The sequence below is a fragment of the Myotis myotis genome, unplaced genomic scaffold (genome assembly GCF_014108235.1).
Source record: "Myotis myotis isolate mMyoMyo1 unplaced genomic scaffold, mMyoMyo1.p scaffold_m19_p_7, whole genome shotgun sequence".
In the NCBI taxonomy this organism is placed as follows: domain Eukaryota; kingdom Metazoa; phylum Chordata; class Mammalia; order Chiroptera; family Vespertilionidae; genus Myotis; species Myotis myotis.
Genome location: NW_023416379.1, coordinates 80498503 through 80505918, shown reverse-complemented (window position 1 = coordinate 80505918; position 7416 = coordinate 80498503). Strand labels below are relative to the sequence as shown.

Genomic DNA, 7416 nt, shown 5'->3' with positions numbered 1-7416 from the left:
TCAGAGCACGGTGCTCTTGTCTGTCACATCAGCCCTGGAGATGACATTCTTGATCATTCCCCTTTCAGCGATTGTGGTCATTCGGAAGGTGCTTCTCAACAGCTCATTGCTTCCTACCCAGTGCTGAAATGTGTCAAGACAGGCATCACCAGTAGTAACTTTCTTGTTTTGAAACATTTAAAAACAAAAGGTTTCCAGTGTAAAAGCCAGTCCTCATGCATCCCCTCTTGGGGATGTGTGCATTTATATACACACAACTATAAAACATTCCTACAAAAATGAGAGAGCCTCATGAAATCAGCATCCTGCTAGGTCGCCACAGCAGTGAAAACCCACCAGAAAAGACAGAAATAGAGCTTGAAACACTGAATAAGATTTCCTAATGACCCCTCTCCCAGCCCCACAGTCACCCCCTCCTTAGTGCCCCCAAGAGGAACCCTGGCCAGCTCAGCCCTTCCCTCTGGATGCCAAAACCCAGGACTCTGACTTGCAGGTCAAAGAATCAGCCTCCAAGAATTCCATGCTCGCGGCAATAGCTGTTCTCCTGGGAGCACTTGCCAGTAGCTGCTAATGGCCAAGGGACTGATGGGGAAACTGAGTTCATCCCTTGCCCACTCCAAGGTCTGTATCCCCAGCAATCCCAACTTTCCTGGGTGTTATCCGGAAATATTTGGGAAGCAGAACAGGGACTCTGAAATACATACTTGGGCAGTAAGTGCTCACAGGAAGGTAAGACCTGGCCAAGCTGTCCATAGCGTCCCCCCCACCGATGACCACCCCCACCCACAGATGACCGCTGCAGGAAGAAGGCAGGAAACGCCTGAGCCACAAGGCAGTGGTCCTCACTGCAGGGAGGGCCTCCTGCTGACCCGGGCCAGGAACCCCAGAGTCCTCTGATGGCTGTGCAGGACCCCGAGGCTGGGCTTCCATTCACTGGTTATCATTTGTTTCTGGTCCTGCTGGGGGTGGGGGAGGAGTCATAGAATGGTCCACCCTTTCCTAGGCCAACGATTTTCAACCCTTTTCATCTCATGGCACACATAAACTAACACTAAAATTCTGCGGCACAACAACAAAAATTTTGTCGATCTGACAAAAAAAAAAAAAAAAAAAAAAAAAGAGGTATAATTTTGATTCATTCACACCAGACGGCTATCGTTGTGTTGGCTGTTGTCATTTGTAAATGTGACATCTAAGGGGAAAGAGGTGAGTGCCCCTGCCTAAATAGGTATTGCATGTTTTCAGAATTCTTGTGGTTGAAAATCACGGCGCTAGGCTCTGTACCTCAGAGTCGTTCAAATTGTCTGAGTTTGGGAAGTGGTCTGCTAAGATGTTACTGTGGTCATTTGGACAGTCCCCCTGCTGGGGGAAGAGGACGCTGTGGTGAGACATCTCCAGGGGACTCTGGTAGTGCTCCTTACTGCTGTGTCCCCTGTCCTGATGGGGAGGAGGTCCTGACAGCAGGAGCAGGGGTGTCCAGGGCCACTGGGACACTAGGTCAGGTCCCTGCTGACCAGGAAAGCAGGGGTCCACCAGGACCCAAGTGGGGATCACAAAGAAGAAGGTGTGGCAGCCCAAGATGTTCAGCAGCTAGGAATGGCAGATCCACAACTCTCTCAGAACCTTTATGGAGAAAATATTCTGCAGCAGGAAGCGCAGTGTGGTTGAGAAAGCACCGATAAGCCCCAGCTTGTCACACTACAGCTTGGAGACAGCGGCCAGCAGGCAGCCGCTGATGATGCTGATGAGGGACCTGGTCCTCTGCTTCTCCTTCATGAGGATCAGAAGGGAGGACCACCCCGATGGGCATGGTGTCCTTGACAGTGTGCGCATAGGACACTGGCAGACGCTGACATGCATCTAATAAGTACTTTCCAAAGGCGACCCGCAGCGAGGACCACAGGTAGAGGCACTGCGTCACAGCGGCGGGCTGGCAATGGTTCTGGCAACGGTGCGACTGGCGACTGGCGGGTGCCCAGGCGCGAGAGGCGGCGCCTGGGGAGAGGGGAGGAGGGGGGGAGGCGCGGGGCACGCGCCGGGCGCGCAGCAGCGGTGGGAGTCCGCACACAGCGCCAGGATGCGGGGAAGAGTCCCTGGGAGCAGAGAAGGCGCCGAGGATCACCTTGCTGACAACATCGCCGCTGGCGCTGGGCGCTTACTAGCGCAGGCACAGCACTGCCACCTGGCGTTCGCTCCTGGAACCACAACTTCCACCCGCTGCACCCGAGCACCAGCCCTGGTCCGGCCATCCTGCCTCCACAGCGACCCCTTCCAGCCAGTTGGACCAATGATCTTTATTTTTTATTTTTCCACCCTGAGCTGAACTGTGTTGCACCACAGCTTGAGAGCGTCACCGTGGCGTCTTACTCCTTTTCTGTGATTCAGGATTTCTAGAAAGCCTGGAGGATTTCACAGTGGATTTCTAGAAAGCCTGGAGCCATGGCATCGTTTCAACAAGAGTGCATAGTCCTTGATGTCTCCCTGACTCTCCCTCTGTCAGTTATAAGTTCAGAAACCCACGTTTATGAGCATGTTTATGCTTACGGAACCTAGCAATGCATGGGTAGCTGGGACTCAGGAATGATTCGTCATCAGTTTAAAAATCCTTGTGGATTGTTTGCATCTCTGTATGCTTTATTAAGTAGGTTCTTTCAAATCAGCTTTTTCCAGGTGGCAGAAGAATATAACTGCAGAGAGCTCCCATGCTGAGTCTAGCTCTTTGTGTTTCAAATTTTTAAAATCTCAGTCTCTAAGTTAATAACACCATTTGGACAACGTACTCTCCCTTCTGCCAATCACTGAGTGAGATGGAAGCATCTCTGTTGTGGACAGAAAACAAATGAAAGGTGTATCGCCCCCGAAAGAAAGGCAGTACTAGGCCTCCTTTCTCTTAATCACATCCATCTCTGCAAAATGCGTTTGAGAAGAGAAAAGGTGAAGCTTTTATTTAAAAAAAAATCTACTCCATGCCAAGCACTTTACTAGGTACTTTATGTAAATAGAGTAATAGAGGATATATATATATATATATATATATATATATATATATATATATAATCTCTTATACAAAAATGTAACCAGTCATTGATGAAAGTGGCTACCTAATCAGTAAATTATGGCTCTTGAAAATATTTGTTCAGTTCTGATAAAATCCCCAGGTGAATAAAGTATAGTCTCATATCCTTCCCTCCCTAGGCAAAACCTTCTCAAATTGTAAAATAAAGGGTTTAAGATTATTGGTGGAAACAAAGATTGGTAAAGTCTACAAACAGGTAAATTTTCACCAACTGTCTATAATTACAGTCAATAATTTATAAACTAATGTCTCAGATTTAAAATGTGAACAACAACAACAAAAAACACCCACAAAAAACTTCCAATGAATCTAAGTACTGTTATTTTCCACTTTTTATGATTTTGGAACAGATAAGGCATAAACATCCCCCCAATCATTGTTTCAGTGCCTTGGAGTTGGGCTAGGCCTTGGGCCTCTCCCTCAGGTAGAGGAGCCTGAAACCAGGAGGATGTGGAAAGGGTGAGTTGGGGGTAAAGAGGGGCAGTGACACAAAGAAGCCGTAGAGAAGAGAAAGGGATGCCTTCTAGTGCAATGAAAGGTTAAAGGAAACAGTAAAAAGGAAATTAGAAAGACATTTTTAAAAAGAGACTAAAATAAAATATATTTTGGGTTTATGGATAGACATACAGCATTTATACTTTTAGGTTATGAATATTTACATAAATATCCCTTCAGAATCTTTAAAGCAAATGAGTAGAAATCTCTATCTACATTTTCACATTTACCCTTGAACTTATTAAAAGATCAAATGAGGCATATTAAACCTTTTAAGAGTTTTGAGGCAAAAATTGATTCAAATTAGGTAATCCTAAATCAGAAGTGGTTAGGAGGGCTCCACACACAGGAAGTTGGAGAAAGACTTTTTTACAGAAAAGGCAATACCAAAAATAAGGTAATTATTTAATTGTCTATAGCCTAAAGCCTAGCTGTCTGTCTGTAATTGGTTATCCTTAGCATTTGATTTTGTAATCTTGAGGTGTTCACAGGCTTAGATTTTGGTTTGCTTACATAGGCCTCTCGGCATTAAAGCCACTTTGGTCTAATGACCTCCTTGTTTAATTAATTTAACAAACTTGATTTTTTTCCCCATGTTTTTCCTTAGTGCAAAATTTAACCTAACTTTATGTATATCAATGTAATCCAAAAATCTATTATCTCAACATTTGACAAAATTTGTCAAATAAAACACACACAACAGATTTAGTACAGAGACTTAATTCAAAATGATTATTGCAAAGGAGAGAAAGGGACTATTGTGATAATGCGAAGGTTGTGATCATAATAAAGTCTGCAAGTATCTTAAGAGTATGGAGCTCAGCTGGCATAGCTAAGTGGTTGAGCATCAACCTATGAACCAGGAGGTCATGGTTCGATTCTTATGCCATGACTGGCCTGGGTTGTAGGCTCGATCCTCAGTAGGGCATGCAGGAGGCAGCCGTTCAATAATTCTCTCTCATCATTGATGTTTCCATCTCTCTCTCCCTCTCCCTTCCTCTCTGAAATTAATATAAAAAATATGTTGAAAGGAGTGAGCAAGACCAGAAAGACTAGGGTGTGTGCAAGTGGGATGAAAGAGCAGCTTGATGAGGTAGTAGTAGTAGCTCAGAGAATATTTTACCCCAAAGCCAGAATCATCTTGTGTTTCCTCTCTTAGTTCTTCTGGCTGATTAATAAACAAATTGACAGGAGACAGATAAACAAGACAGAAAACCAAATTTATTACATATTTACATGCAACTGTTCCATAAGAATTGATTCAAATCAGGTAATGAGTTGACTTAAATGTAACCTGAGGACATATCGGACAGTTGAGGCTCAAGTGCCACCCTGAGCTAAGGAATAGGGGGTAATGGTCTAGAACTTCAAAGAGAAGATAGGTAATCCACAGGTAGACAAGAAGGAGCAAACATTTGGTAAACAAATTATTTCTGGGTCCCCCAGAAACAATGGGATGCAGAAGGGAGTCTAACAGACTTGGCCAGGTTCCTCCCTGTCTGCTACACTTATGCTAAGGTGATCTCTCTTCCCGGAGCAGATTTTTCCATCTGAATTCACAAGTGAGGAGGTAAAAGGCTCTTTTTCGTGTCTTTTGTTCTTAAAAATCACCAGCTTAATCAATATCCTCAAAAGGCATATTTTGGGATGACAGAATTTGCTCCTCCTCAGTAGGAATTTGTAGGGTTTGTGCCTGACATCATCATAGAGCTTGTGTGAGTTTTATCTAAATTATGTGGGGAAGGGTTTTTTTTTTCCCAATAAGCTGTTTTGTGAAACATAAAAGGGTGGGTTCTGTTAACTTTTGCTCTTTCCTGGAGCACAGAGTTGATGTAAAAGTCATCATTGTCAAACCCCTGTTATCTAATGATTGGCATGCTATTTAAAAATGTGTTTCAAACTAAAAAAAGGCACTAGAGAATAAAAATCCATACGTATGTATTCATTCACCAGTTTTTGTTGTAAGGCCAAGGGCTCTCCTTTGAGTCTGCTGATAAAAATTTCCCATTTTCTTCCTGGCATACATTACACAAAAAGTAGTTCAGCTAAAATGTTCAGGTATCTAAGATGTTCAGCTTCAGGCTCTTTAAATAGCATGAAGAAACTTGACAAGCAATCTTAATGAAGAGACATTCTAGATCATGTTGTATACTTTCCAATCTTTATTATTGTCTGGTTCGTACCTAATGCAAAGGCAATTTCTCTTTTCCTTTTTGTTGTAGTTTTAGTAAATTGTCTTTATAGTCTTTCTAATATATCCAATATAGAAATTACCATGTTTGTTAATTGCACTTTCAATATAAGAAATGTCCAAACCTGTAGAGAATTTTTGTGAGTTTATTTGAGCCAAACTGATGTCAATTGCCGGGAAGCCAAAATCTCAATGGATTGAGAAAATGCTCCAGAGAATGGCAATTTTGCACCTTACTGGACATCTTAAATGCTTATTGTTGTTGTTTTTTTGTGTTTTATTTTTTACCAGATAGCATATAGATGTTATTTAAGTGTTGACAGAGCTGGGTTAGATTTTGATTTTGAACTTGAACAAAAAGAAGTTCCTGCTCCTCAATATGCAAAATCATAAAAACAAGGAGATTCAAGCATAGCACACACAGGCATGCATGCCCACACACACACAGACAAAAAAATAAAACTTTGCTGGACCTCTACAGATGAACCATAACTTGTGTGTGTGCACACTCATGCGTGCACACACACACAATAGATGAATAAAAGGAACAGAGATTCTCTGTTAAAACCAATGAAATAGGTAAGAAAATAATAGATTTGGATAACAAATGGAGTTGACTTTCTGAGTGAATAAAAAAGGTGCTAAAAGAAGAAAAATGAAGAGATGAAGCAGAGGAAGTTATGAAATAGTATGAGAGCTTATCTGAGCAGAAGCAGACTTAAATCTTCAGATTAAAATGCATCATTGAATTCCAGGTGACAAAGATAAAAAGAGGATATGCACTATTTGGAAATAAAGACCACTAACTCAGAATTTAAAAAAAAATAAAATGTTACAGTTTATCAGAACTGCATTACAGGAAGATAGGAGGGAGTGTTCACAAGTCAGAGGTGATGACCATCACCTCCCACTTCCTTAGCACATCAAATTTACAGAGTACCTGAGTAAACGCAAGTTTTGCATTATGACCAGCACAGAAGGAAAGGTGTTGGGACATCCTGGTAGCAAAAATGATTCTTTGTGATGCTCAGCAAGGAGGGGACAGTGGGCTTCCTATTTATAAATGAGCACACTTCCAAAAGCTCATAGGAAAGAGAAACTGATGTACATGTAAAGGAAGTCATCTATGTGTCTAGGAAAATACTATAAATAAACTATTTGTCCAGAGGAATAAAATCCTATATAATAAAAGGCTAATATGCAAATCGACCGAACGGTGGAATGACCGGTCGCTATGATGCGAGCTGGCCCCTGGTGGTCAGTGTGCTCCCACAGAGGGAGCGCCACTCAGCCAGAAGCCCTGAGCCTGGCTCACAGCTGGTGAGAGCACTTGTGGTGGCGGGAGCCTCTCCCACCTCCGCAGCAGCACTAAGGATGTCCCACTGCTGGCTTAGGCCTGCTCTCCATAGGGAGCAGACCTAAGCTGGCAGTCAGACATGCCCCGAGGGCTCCCAGACTGAGAGAGGGCACAGGCCAGGCTAAGGGACGCCCTACTCCCCCACCCCCTCAGTGTGTGACTTTCATGCACCCAACCTCTAGTGTTTAATAATTTGCTATTGTAATTTTTAATTTCTAGCATTCAGGAATTGAAGTTCTATTAATTACAACAAAGCTGTTTTTCTTAGTGATGTTTAGGTGCATCCTGGAAAGATTC

At 43.0% G+C, this 7416-nt stretch overlaps 1 pseudogene; it reads right to left on the bottom strand.

Annotated features, from left to right (window-relative positions):
• On the bottom strand, positions 1–6725 carry LOC118660761 (annotated as a pseudogene).
• Positions 6726–7416: the final 691 nt, after the last annotated feature.